This window comes from Nyctereutes procyonoides, unplaced genomic scaffold, assembly GCF_905146905.1.
Source record: "Nyctereutes procyonoides isolate TBG_1078 unplaced genomic scaffold, NYPRO_anot_genome, whole genome shotgun sequence".
Lineage (NCBI taxonomy): Eukaryota > Metazoa > Chordata > Mammalia > Carnivora > Canidae > Nyctereutes > Nyctereutes procyonoides.
Genome location: NW_026575146.1, coordinates 10,350,993 through 10,372,355, shown reverse-complemented (window position 1 = coordinate 10,372,355; position 21,363 = coordinate 10,350,993). Strand labels below are relative to the sequence as shown.

Below are 21,363 nucleotides of genomic sequence, written 5' to 3'. Positions count from 1 at the left end.
TCACTGACCATCAATAAGAAATTTATGTTACCCATGTGCCCCTAGGCACCTGTCTTGTAAAGATTTGGTGAAACTGGACCCAAATCCAACTCCAGTGCTCTGGAATAAGCATTCTCCCCTCTACCCCCATGCTTCTCTCTCTACAACCCTTCTCCAGTCCCCTGTTCTCAAGCTTATTTCTTTGGTTTCACCCCATGTGACACATGGTACAAAATCCTTCATTGAGTTCTGTAAAAAAATTTTTTTCAAGGCTTTGGTGAGCTTTAACAACTTTATCAAAGATTTGGGAGAGTTGCAAGAAAGAATCACCTTATAGCGTAGGCCGACTCCTACTATCTCTCTTCTCTCTTTTCATCTCCCTTTCTGGATACATTCATCATCTTTTGTCTAATGTGGAATAGTTTTACCCAATTTAAGGTACCCTGGGGCTGAGGTCTCGCTTTCTATCCTCAGTAATTGTTTCTAAATAAACACAGCTGTTTTCTTAAGAGGAATTAAGGTCAATATAAATTTCTTCCTCTTGTTTCCTACTATTTTAGGCTCTTGCTTTTGGGTAGTTGTAGCAAGTGATAATCTGCACCTTTCATAGAACAAGAGGACTTACAGATACACCTTTTAATACTTTCTGAGAATTTCCAGAGGCTGTTGCAAGGATTGGGTATTGATGGGGAATGGTACATCCGTGGCAAGTAACAAACTCAGATAGAAGTATGACATTGATTTTCTCAAACAAATTATTCAACAAATATGTTCTGCATGTGGTCAGTCTTCATTGAATTTAAAGGAAGTCCCCTCTGAATCACACACAATTACAGATTTGGCTGGTGTAGCTTCATTGGCTCATTTGGTTAAAGCCTCTCTTACAGGAGCAACTTAGAGGGCAGTTACCTATTTTGGGCATTAGGAATCTCATGCTTCCATATGGAGCAGAAGTGTTGGCTGAGATGAGGTTGGAAGGAGGAAAAGGAGAGAGCACCAGACACACTCAAGTGCCCAGTCTCCACTTGGCCTTCATTCAAATGTATAAAGCTATTCAGGTAACAGATCATATACTTGAATAGAGTTAGATTAGCAACACTGAATGGAGAATGGGTTTACTGTTATCTGGCCTTGGAATTACCCTAATAAACTAGCAGTACGTAACAGAAGGACCTTCCAGCTCCCTAATTCTATGACTCTGTTATCGCAGAATTTTCTCTCTTTACACACACACATACACGCACCCACATGAGTGGGTGCGCATGCACATACTGACATCTTAATTATATGTTTGTTATGGGGGAAAAAAAGGCTACTCAATGAATACTTAATTAGCAGTCATATTCCTGGTATCCGTGTGAATGTCAACTGTGAAATAAGAGCCAAACACATATCCTCAAACTAGGAACATTTATTTACTTTCTGCCACCCAAGGATTTCAGATTCAACAAAGTAGCTCCCAAGGCACCTACGCCTAATGAGCAAACTTCTTGTTATAATCTCTTCCCTATTCCCTATTCTTTCTTCCATGGCCTGGTGCTGGGAGGTAATGGAGCCAATAGCATCCCAGCAAGAACCATCTCTTATTGAATGCCTACTGTTATGCCAAGGGATATTCTAGGCACCTTTCACACATGTTCTTTCCTCTCAGAAAACACCCTCTGAGGTAGTAATTGTTACCATATTTTGAAAGTTGGGAAGACTGAGACTCAGGGGATTGTGTTTGTAGCCCCAAATGACACAAGTAGTAAGCAGGGAAAACAGATCACCTTGACCTCCTTTGACTCCACAGCTGGGATTGTTGCCACATGCCAGCCTGACCCCATGCAGACACCAGGGTAAATGACAGTCTTCAGTGGGGTTCTGAGGGAACAGCTCTAGAGGCTGAATCTAGGGCAATTCTCATATGAAAGTACAGTGATCTCATGGGACGCCTTTGATTGTCTTTATTGTTCCCTGACACCACCGGAGGAGGCTGTGTCACCCTCGTCATATTGGATGCCTCTCTGTTATTTTGCTAGTCAGTAATGGATGCATGGTCTACCTTCTTCCTTCATGACACTTTGCTGCTTCAGACAGCCCTACCCGGATTTCCTTGAGAAAGGTCAAGTCCAGACACTCATCTGCTCTTTTCACACCCCATATTATGTGCTTAGAATGTGCTACAGCAAGCAAGAGTACATGCCAGGTCTTACAAAACCACATTCACATTCTACAGCCATAAAAATCCAAACTATTTACAATCCACACAATTGTTTTCCCCTTCCCCTTGGATTAAGTATAAATTTCTTCCCTCGCTTGTGAGAATCTCCTGACCTGTATCTCTCTCATGTCACCACTCAGCCTTCAACTACAGAATTTTTAAAAATTCCTTGTTAGCATCACATATGCTGGCACTCTCTTTAAGCCTTTTTCCACATGCTGTTTCTCGGCTCAGAACACTCTTTGTCTCCATGCCCAAAAGTCTTTCTCCCACACAATCCCATTGACCTCCTCAGAAGTCAAATTTTAGCTTACGTAGCCTTTCTTCTATATGCGCTTACTTTATCCTCTGACCTAAATCAGGGCACCTCTGCCTATTCCCATAGCAGCTTATGCTTTTCTCAGTTTTATACTCATCTTTCTCTTTGGTACATGTTTATTAGGCATTCTATTTTCCATAATTGATCATCTCTGTAGAGCAGGATCACAAGTATATTTTTAGTGCATCGTCTGACACTTACTGGGCATGGGCACTCAGTTAATATTTGTTGATCTCATAAACTACACAAGGTTTAAGAATAATCAGCATTTACATTACCTCTGGGAATTTTGAGAATGGGTTGGATAAAGACTGCTTTTGATGGAAAGTAATTTTCTGGTAAAGAGATTTCCACTTGTGATCTTAAAAAGAAATACAGGAAAAGGTACAATTTGAAATTTGCTAAGGGCTCCATGGTCCTAAGTAAGTCCTACACAGCTGCTCCCATTGGGTGACATTGTATTAGGGGCTATTTTTGATTTTTAGAATATTTCTAACCATGGCATCTGGTTAAAAACAAGGGTGTGTTGATCAAGATCACCTGGTTGGGGGTGGAAATGTTGAAAGGGAGATGGAAGGTTTCCCAGGGAAATCCCCTGCACTCTAGCACTTTACCTGGATACCAGGCACAGTGGGAAAAGTTTGGGACCAACTTCTCTCCGGTGAAGGAGGAGTGAAGTTCTGAGTTCCTTTTCCTTTCAGGCGTGTCACTATAAATTAGTAAAAAGATAAGTACTTAATATTATTACTTAGTTATTAAAACTATCTTATATTTTTAAGGTTCTAGATTTTTCCACTTTTGCTATAATTGATTTTTCTTTTCTAAGAATTCTTAATTAAAACCTTGCTTAGTTCCTTGGGATATATATTTTGGATTTTATTCATACCTCAGATAGATTGATTATAAAGTGAATGTGTATTATATAACCCATTTAAAATTTGTGACATTATTAAATGTTTCTATTCAGAGAGCATTTACTCATCTCACCGGTGTATTTTCTTACATTATTCAGGAGTGTGTGTGGACTATTAAAATACAACAAGGGGACATATACATTATGCTGGTATACAACTTGAAGGCATTGCCTAAACAATTTAGGCTTTAATTAACAGAGCACAGTTTAATATTAGTTGCAGAGAATAGATTTAATTTTTTTTCTTTTTAAATGAACCCAACTTGAAAAGTTTATCATCCATCCACCCACTCACCCACCTACCCACCCAACTACATAGCTTCCTACAGTATTTTTGAGATATTAAAAATAATTTGGGCTAACAGTTGTAAATGCTACTATAGGGTTAAAAAAGAAGAGATGACATTTCTTCTCACACTTAGAGGAGTCTCCAGACTGGTAGAGGAGACAGAGCTATGTAAATGACACAATCAAAGAAAGATTGGAAAAAAAAAAGGGGGGTTCTGAGATGGAGCAGTACAGATGAATTCTGTAAATTCTAGTGTTAGGGGGAAATAGTTTGGGCCAAATGTGAGGGAGTTCTGTTACAGTGATTTTTTTTTAAACCTCTGGAAGTTTCTCTCTCTTCTTTTTCCTATCTAAGAAGCTATGTTTTCTTTTTCTTTTCTTTTTTTTTAATTTATTTATTTATGATAGTCACAGAGAGAGAGAGAGAGAGAGAGGCAGAGACACTGGCAGAGGGAGAAGCAGGCTCCATGCACCGGGAGCCCGATACGGGATTCGATCCTGGGTCTCCAGGACCGCGCCCTGAGCCAAAGGCAAGCGCCAAACCGCTGCGCCACCCAGGGATCCCTGTTTTCTTTTTCTTTTTTTAAAAGATTTTTTTATTTACTCATGAGAGAGAGAGAGAGAGAGAGAGAGAGAGAGAGGGGCAGAGACACAGGCAGAGGGAGAAGCAGACTCCATGCAGGGAGCCTGACATGGGACAGGATCCCGGGTCTCCAGGATCAGGCCCTGGACTGCAGGCGGTGCTAAACCACTGAGCCACCTGGGCTGCCCCCCTCCCCCCTTTTTAATCAGTTTCCAAAGCTTCATGATTTCCTTGGTCAGATTTCCTTTATGAGTTAAACACAGTTTTCACCAATCAGAAAACATTATTTCCATGCATTTCAGTGAATATGGAAAATCTTCAGGGAGATTTTCTTAAGATCTGCCTTGGAAGACAGCTTCTTTTTTCTTTTTCTGTTTTTTTTAGGGAAGGAGGGTAGGGGGATGGGCATTCCAGTCAGGGGAATATGTGAACAAAGGAATGAAAATATAAATGAGCTATGCCAACCCACTGTGTTGGACACTATATTAACTTCCCATAACCTAGCAAGATAGATATTATTATTCCCATTTTTCAAGGGAATTTACTGAAGCTTAGGGAATTGAAGTAACTTGCTCAAAGTCGAGTGAGGAGTAAATGGTAGAGCTGGGATTAAAAAACAAGATCTACCAATATCAAAGCCAGGCTCTTTACCCTGGGCTGGTATCCCCACTGAGAAGTGAGCCAGGGCCAGTACATGGGGGCATCAAATGCATAGTGCAGGAATGTGGATTTGGTCCGGTAGGAAGTAGGGAGCCACTGCAGGTTCTTGAGAGTCTGAAAATGATCTAATGAAATCAGCAAGTGAAAATATTAATTTATCAGTAATAAATGGGATGCATTGGAGAATAAAGGAGGTTCCAGAAGGTCAGTTAGTAGATATGACAAAATTCAGGTACTGAGACAGGAACTCCTGACCTAGAGTGGACATGGTGAAAATGGGGGGTGCATTTAACAGTAAGATATGGCAAAATGTGTTGAGTGCTTGGATATAAGACACAAAATGTTTGGGGGTAAAATAAGAATGAGTCCAAGTTTGGGAGCCTGGGAGATTGAGAATATAATATGAACACTGAGGGAGGAAGAATATGGTTAAAATGTGATTTTCCTTTAGATTCATTGTCTTTTAGTGTTTTGGTTTCTTTTAGTTTTGTAAATTCTATCTTTGTATAAAATTACTAGAAACCTGCCTTGTTTAATAAAGTAACTGTTCGTTGATTTCATTTGTTTTATTCCTCTTATGCAGCAAAAGGGTTCCTAAGAGCCCCTGGGCCACACACAGAAAAGGTGAAATTGACCAACTCTGTTTCATGAGAACTGATGAGGTTTAAGGTTAATATCTGGTTTAATACATATTATGAAGACTGTTCAGTTTTTGAGAATCCAATCTGCCAGTCCCAATGTGACCTCTTTGCCTCCTCCCCGTCTGCATCATCCCTTGTGTCTGTGAGTTCAAGCAGTTGGGCCTGTATCATGTGTTTTTGGTCTTTAGCTGCATATGCACTTGATGTGAATTTCAGAGGAAGGGATTTTTCTTGGAATCAGTTTTATGAGAATCTCTACAGCAAAGATCTAACCAGTTTTTAGATTAGGTAGAACTTACTTTTGCAGAAAATGACTCTTGAAAGCCAGATTTTCTCTTTCTGTGAGACAACTCCTCTGAAACTTTCAGTGAATATCGAGTGTCTTTCAGATAAGAAAAGCAAAGAATGGAAAGAGACATTTCATTAGCAATCACCTGTTGGCATAGGTTTTGGAAAAATCTTTACCTGAGTTTACCAAAGTTTAGGAAAATTTTTTTTTTTTGTATTTCAACATTTCAATTTTATTTAGGAACTTGTTTTTGTCTCAAAAGATACAAAGTTCATTCAGCAGAATTCATCCAAATAAATGGTCTAAGTCCAGTGTGATACAAAATACATTTCCTAAATTGAATAAATGCAAGAGAAGACTCTTCCCCTTCAACAAAGCACATACTGGGGTGCCTGGGTGGTTCAGTCAGTTGAGTGACTCTTTTTTTTTTTTTTTTTTTTTAGTTGAGTGACTCTTGATCTCAGCCCAGGTCTTAATTTCTGAGGAATTTATGAATACTTCAATCAGAGCTTACTATATTCTTTTCTTCTTCTTTTACCCACTTACAGTGTAAACACCTGAGGGTATATTCTTTATCTTTCTGGTTTAAACTGTGTCACTAGAGCCTATAGACTAGGCACAGAGTGGGCACCAGGCATTTGTTGAGCGAATTACTTAATCATCAGTTAGTTCTGTAAATCAGTTCCTCAGAGCATTATTTTTTTTCCTCAGAGCATTATTGAGCACCTTATATATTCCCTGAATTATACCAAAATGCGGTGTTTTATTAATAGTGGAGTTCTAGTTGAACTTCATATTTATTCTGTAATTCAAATACCAACTGCTAAGTGTGTCCCAGATGAAATTCCAATATTTAAAAATGTTTCTTTGGAGATGGTGATTCAGACTAATTGTATAAAAGTGATGAACTCTTTGCCAACATATGTTTCTAGAGTTTGTCCTGGAGAGGGGAAACTAGACAGTGTAGAACTGACAGGTCTAATGAGCAAAGTGGGATGTTTTAGCAGCTATAAGTTGCATTTTACCTCAAGGAGACAACTGGTGGGTGACAGGGTGAAAAGGATCGTGTAAGTACCCCTCAAAATCTGAATGTAAGAATGATTGAGGACTTTTTGAATTCTATTACTTCCATTGTTATAGTTTCAAGTATGTGGAAAAGATCTTTAAAGTGGACTTTGTTTATTGTCTCTGATGCTATCTATCACTGTGTCCTAATGTTTATTTTCCTTGGTAGGTCCCAGAATAGATTTTGAGAATAATGGTCTCCCACTGAAGCTTTATGATCAGCTCAGCCTGTATTTGGGGCAGGCTGTTTTTAATAACTTCTTGTTGTTCAGTTCATATGATGTGGGAACAATGACTGATGTTGCCAATATGATTCTCCTTTAAAATCTTTCCAAGCTTTACATAATCAATTGTGAAACACCAAGACTGTGAAATCCTTTGTTTCTCTTGTCTTGTTCTCAGGAGGCAGTGACATGCTCGGGCACTGTTGGTTTGGAAGAGGATGCCAGGGTTAGTGATGTAGGTTGGGTTGCAAGAGAGACCCGTTCTCTTAGCTCACAGCACTGACCGATGTGCCCATTCAGGGGATGCAGCACTGTCTCTCCTCTGGTGGGCAGGGCACAGTGCTTTTGTAGGAGTCTCCACAACTTCTCTTTGTTTTACTTTATCTGTTTTTGGTACAATCCATCTTCTTGCTTGTTGGAAATTTAATTTTGATAAATGCTTAAAAAATACTATCAAATGTGTTCATTTAGAAAAATTAGAAAACAAAATTAAGCAAAATAAAGAAAAGGAGATGGGAGGCCAACAGAAAGAAATAAGTGAATTACCATCAGTTACTTATTTAAATGAATCACAATCTTTCCAACTTGGTGTGATCACTGTAAACGTTTTGGTGTATATGTTTCCAATTTTTTCTATATTTTCCAAAAATAAAATGATACTATGTTTAATATGTAACTTGATCTTCTCACTAAGCAATATATTATCAATATATTTTCATGCCAACACATACATATCCTGTCATTTAAAAATATTTTATTTATTTATTCATGAGACACACACAGAGAGAGAGACAGACACAGACATAGGGAGAGAAGCTCACGCCCTGAGCCAAAGGTAGACGCTCAACCGCTGAGCCACCCAGGCATCCCTCCATGTCATTTCTAATGTAACACATATTGTTATACTATGGTTTGTTTATTGATCCATAGAATTTAAAAGCAGAAATCGCTTTTATTCTAAAACTATTTTAAGTTTTAACTATTTTAAGCCAACAGGTGATAGAATACATAAGCATATGTATGTATGTTTATGTAAGCATACTTATACTAACTTAAAAATAAAATGATACATATTTTTAACTTATGTATAAATATATGTATGTTTATATAGCCATTAGTATGTGTATAAATGTGTGTACATATGTGTATGTGTGTATATAACTTATAAATTCTTTTTTTAAAAAATTTATTTATTTATTTATTTATTTATTTATTTATTTATTTATGAGGAACACACACACACAGAGGCAGAGACATAGGCAGAGGGAGAAGCAGGCTCCCTGTGGTGAGTCTGATGCAGGACTCGATCCCCCAACCCCAGGATCATGACTTGAGCCAAAGGCAGACACTCAACCAGTGAGCCACTCAGGCTTCCCAATTTGTAAATTCTGTTAAGCAAGCAGCAGGAAGGTTGATTTCACCAACATGGTTTAAGGGAGAAATATCACCTGGATTTTAGTCTTGCAGTTTCTTAACAGAGTTGGGTACCCCTAGGTCAGTGGTATAATTCTTTATGGATCCATTTTCTTACAAGTGCACTTTGAGCAAGAAGAATATCCTTAATGTAATTCAGAGGAACTTTGAGAAGATGAAATGCATCTGAAAACAATTTTTTAAAAAATCAAAACAATATACACAAAGAAAGCCGATTTGATATATGCTGAGATGAAATCGCATAATGCTGTGATTTGGGGTTGCAGAAGAATTGTACTAAAGGTTTTTAGATACCAGAAATGGTTTCTTTTGGCAAGAATGACCTATCCTGTGCTGGCAATGCTAAAATATGTGCCAACTAACCCCAGTAAAGGTTGATTTTAAGTTTTAAAAACAGAGGAGTGAACTAGAAGACTCTGGGGGATTCTTCAGCTGAGTAATTCCTAACCTGGAGGAAGAATTCAGGTAATACGTGATTTTGTGATGAGGCTTGTGTGCACATTTCCCAAGCAATAGAATGACACATGATGGCCCATGGGATGAGCTGAACTTTTGGTTAGAGCTGAGGATTTTCCTGAGGTCATCATTTGCAGATTTATTATCCCTCTGGAGCTTCTTTTTTAAGGGCCAAGAGCCCAGCTGCTTCTACAGAAAAGCTAAGTGATGAACTCATCTGTCACTGTGCTGCTGCGTTTGGTCCCCCTTAGAGCATGTTTCAAGAACATTTCAAAAGGAAACTATACAGTGGAATTTAAAACAAAAAAAACAAGCTGAATATTTCTTAAAGGAGTCAGAAGGTAGGACATGTTTGAAACCATGTTTTTAGGGGCGCTGGGTTGGCTCAGTGCTTGAGCAACTGAGTGGTTGGCTCAGGTTGTGATCCTGGGGTCCTAGGATCCAGTCCTGCGTTGGAATCCCCGCATGGAGCCTGCTTCTCCCTCTGCCTGTGTCTCTGCCTCTCTCTGTGTGTCTCATGAATAAATAAATAAATCTTTAAAAAAAAGAAACAATGTCTTCAAAAAGGACACAAGGAAATAACATGCTATAGTTGAAGATGGCCGTGGATTTGGAATCAGGAGGACAGATTCTACTCTGACCCTTCTGCTAGCTAACATTCAAGCAAACCAGCTGCTCTCTCTGTGCCTTCTTCCTTATCTGCTTATGATATATGTGAATAGATGGCTCATACCTGTGAAAGAGACGGTGCTCATTCACAGCACATTAACCACGATTTTCATACTTTCAGTCTTAGAAAAATTATTATGGTAATTGCATTTTCCTTTACTGACAAATAATGAGTTTTGCAGTAGTATCTTTAAAACTTTTTAAATTATTTTTTGTTTTTGAAGACTTGTAGTCAAATACACATATCAGGAAATTTCCTATTAGCCACTTTTGAGGATATAGTTCAGTGGCAAGAAGTGTATTCACAGTTTTGTACAACCATCTCCAGCACTCTCTTTGTCTTATAAAACTAAAATGCTGTACTCTTTTCTTTCTTCTATCCCTGACAATCACCATTTTACCTTCTCTGTGTGAATTTGACCACTCCAATAGCTTCTAGGAGTGGAATCACACCGTGTTTGCCCTTCTGTGACTGGCTTATTTCACTTGGCATAATGTCTTCAAGGTTCATGCATGTTGTGGCATGGGTCAAATTTTCCTTTCTATTTAAGGCTGAAATTCCATTTTATGTGCATACCACATTTTGTTAATCCATTCATATCTACTGATGGACACTTTGGGGTTGTGTCCACCTTTTGGCTGCCAGGAACATTAGTGTACAAATATCTTTTTGAAATCCTGCTTTCAATTTTTTTTTTTGGCTATGTTCCCAGGAGGGGGATTGCTGGATCCTATGATAGTTCTATTTTTAATTTTTAGAGGAACCGGTGTATTTGCCATAGTGGCTGTACCATTTTACATTGCCCCCCTAAGAGTGTATAAGGGCTCCAATTTCTTCACATCCTCAACAATGATTGTTATTTTCTGTTACTTAAGTTTTTTTTCTATTTTTATTTTATTTTTAAAGATTTATTTATTTTTGAGAGAGAGAGAGAACATGCATACATGTGAGGGGGAGGAGCAAAGGGAGGAGAAAAAATTTCAAGCAGACTCTACACTGAGCATGGAGCCCGACCTCACGACCCTGAGATCATGACCTGATCTGAAATCAAGAGTTGGATGCCTAACTAACTGGCTCACCCAGGTGCCCCATGTTTAAAAATACTTTTTTTTTTAAAGTAGCCATTTAAATGGTGTTAAGTATTATCTCATTGCAGTTTTGATTTGCATTTCCCTAATGATTATTAACTTTGAGCATCTTTTCATGTGCTTTTTGGCCATTTGTATGCCCTCGTTGGAGAAATACCTTTTCCTATTTTTGGCTGGGTTGAGTCATACCTTGATAACACTCATGAAACTCATGAAAACGGTTTGAAGATATTTAGAAGTTCATGAAGTATTGGAAGATTTATTATATATTGTGTAAAGATAAGATTATGTATTATATTGACTGTGATTTTAAAAGAACTTTTTAAAAAGTTTCTTCTAATTTCTGATTTTGAAAGAGAATACACTGAATTCTCTGAATTCAAATTTTCTGAATCGTATTTCTTTCTTTACTCTTCCCTCACTCTTGCTCTAACCATGGATGGTAGATAATGTTTATTAGATAACAAGATATACAATTTATTCTGTAATGGTGAGATTTTATCACATTTATTCCTATTAATTTAAAACTTTTTCTTCCTATGTAGTGCCTTCTCTCTTCCTCCTTTCTCCTCCACCCCTCTTTCTTTCTTTCCTGCTGAAGACATCAATACTATATAGGTAAAAATTATCTCTAGGGTTTTAAGGCTTCTGAAAGGTGAGAGATGTTGTTGGACAGAGCCAGATCGTGAAGGGCCTGTGTGCTCAGGATTTTATATTACAGAGAACAATAACATAAGACTCTTTTATTTTGTGAGGTTTCTTATTGTTTTTAAATACCCTTTCAGAAGGCAATGATTATCTTCACATCTACCAGAAAGTTCACTAGTAACTTAATTTCATTTAAAATATGACTCCATGAAAGAGAATGGAAGAATAAAGGAAGAATGCTAACTAGGAGAGCTGATTTACAAATCATAGAATAGGGTGCCAGTCACTTCTTGTTCACTACTGAAATGTTACCTAATATGATAGTAGGTAGTCATGGCCTTGGGTGGTACTTAGGAGGAAACAATGAAGAGGGATTATAGTACCATGCAGTTGGGCTATTCATGAGTAGAACCAGGAGGAGAAACATTTCTGTGAGACAAATAGCATCCTGTTTTAGGTTGCCCAGAAGCAGACCCTGAGAAGAGGATTTGGGTACAAGCAGTATATTTGGGAAGTGATACCAGAAATACTTGGAAGGGGAATGGGGAAGTGAGACAGGGTGGAAAGTTAGCTAGTAAAACTCTCCTTTGTGGGCAAATTATGACTGAGGAACTGAAGCCACCTTCTTCTGGGCAACTCTGAGAGCCTTTAGAAAACACGTACCTTAGAATTTTCCTCCCAAGGGACAGGGAGCTGGGGGTGTTTAAACACCAGGTCCCATCAGTCATTGCTTGAGAACTCATCCTAGGGCCAGTGCTTCTCGAACACCTCCGCACGGGAGGAGAAATGGAATCTGGCAGCCAGAGAAGCCCTCCCATAGAGTCGCAGGTCTTGTCAGTGGGAAGTCTGGCCAGTCTGGCCTGGTGGTAAGGAAGGGGACACATGATTGGCTTACTGACAGCACCTGCTACAAGTGGTCTGCTTCCTTCAGATATCTTTCTTTCCCCCTTGGAGCATCCTCAGAACCAGCATGATTATCACTAGCAAAGCTTCAGTCCATTTTTATAATCCTTGCCAGAAATGTGTGGATTCTGTAGGAAATTGGACCTTGCTGTTTATTAGTTAAAAAATCTAACTATTATTTTCTATGTGGAGGATCTATTTCTAGGCCTTTGTAAATAGAGTCTCTTTGGATCAAAATCTCATTATATTCATAAGGTAATGTTAAACTCAAATGCAATGATATATATTTTAAAGATTTTATTTATTTGAGAGAGAGAGAGAGAGACAGAGAGAGCACACACAAGCAGGGGGGAGGGGCAAAGGGAGAGGGAGAAGCAGAGTCCCCACTGAGTGAGGAGCCCAATGTGAAGCTTGATCCCAGGACCCTGAGATCATGAGATCATGACCTGAGCTGAAGGCAGTCACTTAACTGACTGAGCCACCCAGATACCCCTCAAATGCAATGATATTTTAACAAAAACATTACCTAGGTAATGTATAAAGAAGATAGTGAGCTTGTTAGTATTATTGTTGTCCAAAAAATTTTAAGTATTTTTAATATTTTATTTATTTCTTTGTTTAGAGCATGAGTGGGGCGAGGGGCAGAGGGAGAAAGAGAGAGAGAATCCCAAGCAGACTCCATGCTGTGGAACCTGAGGCAGGGCTTGATTCCATGACCTTCAGATCATGACCTGAGCTAAAATCAAGAGTTGGATGTTTAACTGAGCCCCTAAAATATTTTTTTACAGCAATTAAATCTGATACAAAGAAGACAAGGGAGAGCTAAGACATAGAGACAGCTGTTCAGAGCACTCAGCTGACAATGGACAGATTAAAAACTTATTTTACTTCATCTTTTTCTTTCTGGATTGTTCTTTGTCTTTTCTTTCTATTCCTTTTCCCCATTCTTATCATGGATGCCTGGGAATTAATGTGAATAAAATCTTAAATTTTTTATAACTAATAATTTTATAGGACAACATTTCTCCATGTTAACTCTAGTTAGCCTTGATCTGGCTATATCTGCTTTTTTACTGTGTGGACATTGACCCGAGAGCTTACATGCTCTGATTAAGATCACACAGTCAGTGGCTTGCATCAAAATATTTTGATTCTAAATCTGGGGTTCTTCTTCTGTGCCATCCATAGATTGTAGATTATCTTCTATTTTAGCTCCTGATTGAGACTGTTTGATCTCATATTTAGAATTATTTAACTGATTTTTGGGTTTTGGTCTGAGTTCTGTTTCTTTACCAATAACCCCATTACTTCTTCATTTTATAATGTCCATCTAGTTTGGTGATGAGGTAAAAACCAATCAGTTTCATGATGGTGCTCAAATGTGATTAATTTCCATCCACAGACTAAGATGGTAGTACCTATGGCCTATGCTTAGCACTCAGTAAACGTTAGCTATTATTAGATGTTTCTCAAGTTTATCATATTTCTTAACAGGATTTTAGGCCTTGTCACTGTCAGGCCTGCTCCGATATCTAGAAGAAAGGAAGACAATATAAAGGCAAACATCATTTTTTTCTTGCTTCCCTTGCAGTGCTCATAAAGCTCAGTGCTAATACGCTCAGCTCTGCCTGTGGGCCCAGGTAATACTTGCAGAATGTGCGTACATTTCCCTTTCTAAAGGGAAGAGGGGGATGAGTTGCTTATCAGAACAGAGCAGCATCCTGGCCTCTAGCGCAAGCAGAGAATGAGGGAGCCCTTGAGTTTCATGCAATTCTTTTATGTGTGTGGGGAGAATTCTGGGGGAACAAACACACACACACAACTCTTCAAAAAAAAATGACAATGTTGCTATTAAAAGTCCTTAGCCCATGTTCCACCAACTATGTAAAGTTAAAATTCTGTGCTCTAAAGTATCTTGGAGTAATTATTATAATTTGTGTGAAGTGACATCATCACATTTATATTCAGTTAGGTTCATTTGTTTCTTTTTTTTTAATTTTAGGAATTGCTTCATTTGTTCTTAGTTTTTTTTAAAGTATAAATCATGTACCTAATTCCAAAGTCAAAACTATATAACAGATTACAATCAGATAAGTCTTGCTCTCATTCCTATTTCTCTGCCCATTTTGCTCCCTCCTTTTATGTTTGCATTTCCTACATGGTTTCCTTTTACAAACGTAGGCAAGTATATATGTGGAAGCATATCCTATCTGTGTTGTACATAAAATTTGCATACTATGTCTACCGTCCTGTACCTTACTTTTTCTCCTACTGTGTCCAGAAGGTTACTCTATATTTATATATGTCATGTTTTAGTTATTCATTGCATGTAGTTGCCACAGTTTATTCAATAGTCTCCTGATGATACATATTTGGATTTTTTTTGTTATTGCAAATGTGCATTGCAAAAATGTGCATTACTGCACATATTTATATTTATGACAGATCCTAGAAGTTGGATTTCTGAGTCAGAGGGTAAATGCAATTTTACTAGTTACTGCCCAGTATCCTCCAAATGGATTCCATTCTGCAGCCATGTATGAGAGTGACTGTTTCTCTGTAGAACTAGAGCTTTCACAATTGATCGTAGGTTCTCTTTTCTTTTATTCATATGAGTTTGTGTATTAGAGACTGTAACTCAGATTTCTATAGTGGTCATATGTCTATGTGTACTATGAGGACTTAGTGACAACTATGAGGACTTAGTAACAACAATTTTTATCATGTCACGTTCAAGATGACATGAGAAAGGATGGCTCTGCTTAGAGCTTAGAGTTTGCCTGTTACCAGCATGCTGGGGGTTTCAGAGCAGAACTTAGCAAACCACGGGTTTATTTGGAGAAAATGGAGCTTTTTCAGCTTCTCCTGATTCTGATATTGACTAGATAACCTCACTTACATTTACTTCAAGTCATTGCAATAGTTAAATCCATATTCACAAATAAATACAAAAGCATCTTACAAAGAAACATATATTTTGTTTTTCCCTCAAATTTAAGATTCTATTCATTTAAAGACCTACAATTTACTTACTACCAGGTTTGGTGGGGGATGGTGGAATACAGCACTAAAAATGAATATGGATTCTGAGGTGCTTCTTGATTTCAGAATTATTAAAGTGTAAAAAATCAGTTTTCTTAGAATCAGGGAATTATGATTCCACCAAGAATAGAGAGATAATTATACCTCTTATTTTTAACCATGAAATATATGACAGTTTCCTATATCACACTTCCTTGGTTTCTGGTTTGGTCTTCTTTAACCTACTTACTCTCTGGAATATATATATATATATATATAATATATATATATTCATAACACATACACTCTTTTTCAGGTCTACCTTTCTGATATATATAGTACTTATGAAGTAATTTTGTCTATTTTGCAAGGTATTTGTGGTATGAAAAAGCCAAGCATTATTGATGGCAATGGATACGGATGTTTGCATTTAAATATTTCAGTTTGATGTCTCATTTTAATTAATTTTCAGAAATATGTTTGAAGTGTGGCAAATTGTATATGAAATATCTTTGTAAAACTCCTGTAGTCCAAAACTGAAGTCATAATTTAGCTTAAACTATTGAATATGGGAAATATTAAACCAGTTTTGTCTCAAGTTTGAACAAATCATGTTGAGTCACCAATAGGAACAGCTGAGATTTCATATTTTACCTTATTTTATGTCTTACTGACATCCAAAGCAGAGGGAATTCATTATGGTTTTCTATTTCCCCAAACCTTCCTTGCATATTTTTACAAACAATATTATTGAAATATATTCAACATAACTTAAAATTCACCCTATTAAAATTTACACCTCAGTAATTTTTGGTAAATGTGCTGAGTGATGAAACCATCATAATGAATCAGTTTTAAATAATTTCTTATGACATCAATAAAACCCCTCATGCCTATTTATAGTTAATCTTCATTGTCAACCCCAACTCTAGTCAACCCCACTATTTTACTTTCTGTCTCCATACATTTGCTTTTTCTCTACATTTTACATAAAGGAATAATCCAGTAATATGTGGGCTCTTATCTCTGACTTTCACTCAACATCATGTTTTCAAGGTTAATCCATCTTTTAGCACATGTTCACTATACAATATTTCATCATAAGAGTAGATCACCCTATTTATTTACTCTTTGATGGATGTTTAAATTGTTTCCAGTTTGAGGCTATTATGAATAATGCTGTTGCAAATGTTTGCATGCACATCTTTGTGTAGGCATAAGCTTTCATTTCTCTCATGTAGATACCTGGGAATAGAATATTGGGGTTGTATAGTAATAATATGTTTATGTGTTTTAAAAATTGCCAGTTTTCCAAAGTGGCTTCTGCATCTCATTTTAGCACTTTCTTTATTGTAAAGAAAAAGACAATGTTCCTGTCATTCATTTATTCATAGAACTTCTCTATTTATTTCATGTGTATTGAACACCTTCATTGTTCCAAGTATTAGTGATATAATAATAAGTGACAAAATCATTTCCTTCAAAGTGCTCACAGTCTACTGGAGAAACAGAGAAATAGGTAACTAAATGCAGTTAAGAGAAATATAGAAGCAAAGCCTGCCCCTGGACTTAAAGAGAGGGGCACTTATTCTAGGCTTGGAGGAGCAGAGGAAAGGTTTGGAAAAGTTAGACCAAATTGATTTGTGGAGCTGTTTCTAGGGGAGTGAGGTTGGAAGGGCATTATAAGTCTCAGAGCAAGCAGAAAGGCAACCTGCCCTGCTGGTAGTCAGAACCCCTTAACTCTGATCAACTTTACTTTTTTTTCATAGTAATTATTGCTTGCAATGGGCTATATAATTTATGTTGATAAATGTGTTTATACGTTGAGCTATTGTCTGTTTGCCCCTCAAGGGTAGAAGTTTTTGTTTATGTTGTCCACTAATGTATCTCAGATGTCTGGTATAGTGTAGTGCCTGACACAAAGAAGGTATAATAATAAATCTTTGTTGAATAAATGAATGTGTAGTACTAACAGCTTTGATAAAAATGTATATTCAGTACTGTCTAATACAGCAGCTGAAGAGGAGATCCCAGTGAGATGAACAAAATCAGAGTTGCTTAGGAAAGTGGATAGACTCACATAGGAGAAAGAATACCTTTGAGATTATTGAACATCATACCAGAAATTGAAAAACATTGTCTCACTTCAGAATTCAGATAGACTTGGTAAGACGTGGTTACACAATGGCCAAAGGATGGTTTGATACCTCTGGTGAGAGAAAGATTTTTTAAAGTTTTGTTTATTTATTTTAGAGGCAGCGAAGGAGAGAGAGAGAGAGAGAAAGGTGTGGACAAGGGTGAGGGTGAGGGACAGAGGGAGAGATAATCCCAAGTAGACACCCCACTGAGTGTGGAGCCCAACATGGGGCTTGATCTCATGACCCTCAGATCATGACCTGAGCTGAAATCAAGAGTCAAACACTTACCTGACTGAGCCACCTGCACCCCAAGAGAACAAGATTTTTGTTACATTAGTATACAGAGGGAAAATTGCAGGTACTGATGCAGAACTTGCAAGTAACTTTATGGAAAGTTAGGAATTATTGAGGAGGAAGGATACATTTGAGAAAGTTATTTTAGTTAATGTAACAAGGAACAAGTGATATGAGGGGGTAGGAGGAGAAGAAGGAGGAGGAAGAGGAGAAAACTGTCATTCCTTTAGGATTTTCTCAATGTGATTGTCATTTTTTAAGGTATTTTTGCAAGTCAAATAAGCAAAGATAATTTTTGACACATTATCTGTGATTTTGAATACAGCTCGAATGTCTTCAGTACGATGAACAAATGCCTTTGCTAATGAAGGAAAGATTTACTAAAGAAATGCTAAGGTATCTTTCAACTCAAATTCAATTTAGTTCTTAGCTGAAGGACTCTCAGGCATTTCAGTTGTGCAGAAAAAATCCACCCAAATGAAGATTTACAACTTATGTATTATTTATATTTTGATTTTTGTTGATTGACTTTATATTGTTATCATCTATGATGGGCTTTTTGTATTGAAAATAAATTGTCTAGAGAATTGTCTAGAGAATAATAATGCCATAAATTAGGCCTCAATTCTAATTCAGCATAAATGGAAATATAGTTTTTCTTTGTTTCAATTTTTTGTTTATTTTTGGTTGAGTGAGGGGCCAGGGGCATTAGAGGAGATGAAATAGTGTGATTAAGCAGACCTTGATTACAAAGGGTCTTCCTGTTCCTAAGGCACTCAGACTTTGTCTAAGGGCAGTTGGGACATGAAGTGACATGAAGCGTGTTCAAGGAGTTAAGATTTGCTGTGACTGTGATTTGGGCACCAAATGAGAAGAAAGGACAGATTTAGAAGGAGGTTGAGAATGGTTTGAGAGACTTGATAGTAAGTGAGGTGAGAGTCAGTGGTGAGCAGAAGGAGGTGCTAGGTGGTTCATGGAAGGAAGACCTGGGGCAGAGGCAGCGGTGATATATCACCGTGATGACTTGTATGCATGCTGACAAGGGGATGGAAGTGTCAAAGATGTCTACCACCTTTCCTTTTTTGACAACAGGACTGAAGGTGATATTCAATGAAAGAGAGAACACAGGAGAAAGGGGAGCAGGCTTTTTGTGGAATAAGGTAATGAGTTTGGTGGTTGGATTTGTCATTCTCAGGTAGTGTCTTCGTATAGTTATGACAAAGTATCTTCAATTGGTGGCTAAAACAATAGTCATATATTCCTCATGGTTCTGGAGGCTGCAAAGTCTAAGATCAAGGTGCCAACAGCTTGTGTCTGCCGAGGGCTTTCTTTCTGGCCCTTTGCATATGTCTCCTTTTTTACTGTAACCTTACTTGGAGGAGAGAGAGAGCAGTGGGGGCCTCTGGTCTCTTCCTCTTTTTATAAGGGCACTAATCTAATCATGGGATTCACTCTCATGATTTCATCTAAGACTAATTACTTCCCAAAGGTCCCACATCCAAATATTATCACACTGGGGCTTAGGGCTTCAGAATAGGAATTTGGGGTTGGCGGATACAAATATTCAGTCTGTAACAGGGAATCTGTGGAATGCTCATGAGAACAAGTATGCAAAGCAGTCAGATCTCTGGGACAGGAGCTCAGGATTAAGTTCCAGTTATAGATTTTGGATATATGTGTGTGCAGTGGCAATACATGCCGCCACGGTAGGCTGTGTAGTCCCCCCAGAGAGAGTATTGGAGTGAGAAGAGATTAGGTTTGTGGTGGGAAGTCTGGGGAACACTGACATCTAAGAAACAGGCAAGAGAAGAGGACCTCACAAAAGCAAGCAAGGAGTAGTTGGAGGAGAAAGGGAGCAGCAGGAATATGTCAGAAAAGCAAGAAATGAGGTGTTTCTAGAGGGAGGCCTTGAGTTTTAGTATCAATTACTAGAGTTCAGTTGAATGAAGAACAAAAGACATAGACAGAACTTGGCAACATGAAAATCATTGGGGTTCATGTAACTACAGCTTCTGTGGAACAGTGGGCATAGCTATGAATGAAGGGAGGAAATAGAAACAAATGGTGAATATAAATTGTTTTCTTTCTAAAATAATTATAGAAATTTACATAAAAATACTTTAGCCTAATATAGATTATGGTTTTTTAATTGAAGTGAAATTCACTTAGGATCATCCATTTTTTTTTAAGAGGGGGAGAGAGGCTAAGAGAGAGGAAGAGAGAATCTTAAGCAGGCTCCACATCCAGTGCAGAGCCTGACGCGAGGTTGGATCTCAGGACCCTGAGATCATGACCTGAACCGAAATCAAGAGTCAGATGCTCAACTGACTGAGCTACCCCGGCACCCCAAGTTTATCCATTTTGAACTGAGAAATTCAGGGGCATTTGATAACACTCACAATTTCGTGCAACCACCACTGCTGTCTAGTTCTAAACATTTTCAACCTCCAAAAGGAAAACCCATACCCATTAAACAGTTCCTCCCTATTCCCCAATTTCCCCGGCCCCTGACAACCTCATCTGTGTTTTGTCTCTGTGGATTTATCTATTCTGGGTAGTTATATGTATAATGTGTGATGTTTTGTGTCTGGCTTCTTTCACTTTGTATAATGCTACCGAGATTCATTCACATTGTAGCCTGTATCAGTACTTCATTTGGTTTTATGGCTGAATAATCTTCCATTGTATGAATAAACTACAACTTGTTTATCTAGTCTCCTGTTGATGGGACTATTTCTACCTTTTGGCTATTGTAATATTTCTGTGGACATGGATGCTTATGTATTTATTTGAGTACCTACTTTTGCTTCTTCTGGGTACACATCTAGAAGTAGAATTACCAGAGCCTGACAGTTTTTCAAAACTATGCTTTTATATAATGCTGATGAACATCCACAGGAAGTATTGTGTGTTGTAGAAAAAGTTGATCTACAGTCTATGTTCTTTAAATATTTTAAATTCTTTTGGAGATAGGATTGGTGAAACCATCATCCAGTGAGTAAACAGTTCATTAAGAAATAGTTAAGTTGAATGAAAGAGTGTATATATATAATAGATATATAGATATAGATATAGATAGATATATAGATATATATAATTTTTTAAGAAGGAAGTTCCCTTTAGAATTGAGTTTTGAGCCTTGTAAGAAGAAAGCATTTCAAGTGAAGAATTTGGATAGATAAACTCATATAGGAGAGGGAAGATGGGACAGGCATAGGATTAAAGTTTTCACAGTTTAATTTTTCTGAAGGAAGTATAGGAGTTGCACTCAGGTTGGGGATAAGGGAAAGAGTTGCAGAATCATGAAATGAAGTAAGAGGACCCATGGTGCTAAGTTAATAGCTAGTGGACTTTTAAAACTAAGATTATATTTTCAAAAATCAATTTTTAAAATTCATTTCCCCATAGCACTGAGTCATTAAGGATTAATCTTGTGGACTGTGTTTCCCTACTCAGAGACACCAGTGTAGATGGAAGAATATTTGGGTTCTATCTGACAAACAATCTAGCCTCCTTGTGGTGTAGTTATATTTTATCCATAAAGATT

At 37.6% G+C, this 21,363-nt stretch overlaps 1 protein-coding gene across 2 annotated transcripts in view; it reads left to right on the top strand.

The window, feature by feature from the left end:
* The window catches only part of IPCEF1 (interaction protein for cytohesin exchange factors 1), a 166,010-nt gene that overhangs the window by 97,634 nt on the left and 47,013 nt on the right, over positions 1-21,363 (top strand). The window lies entirely within an intron of this gene.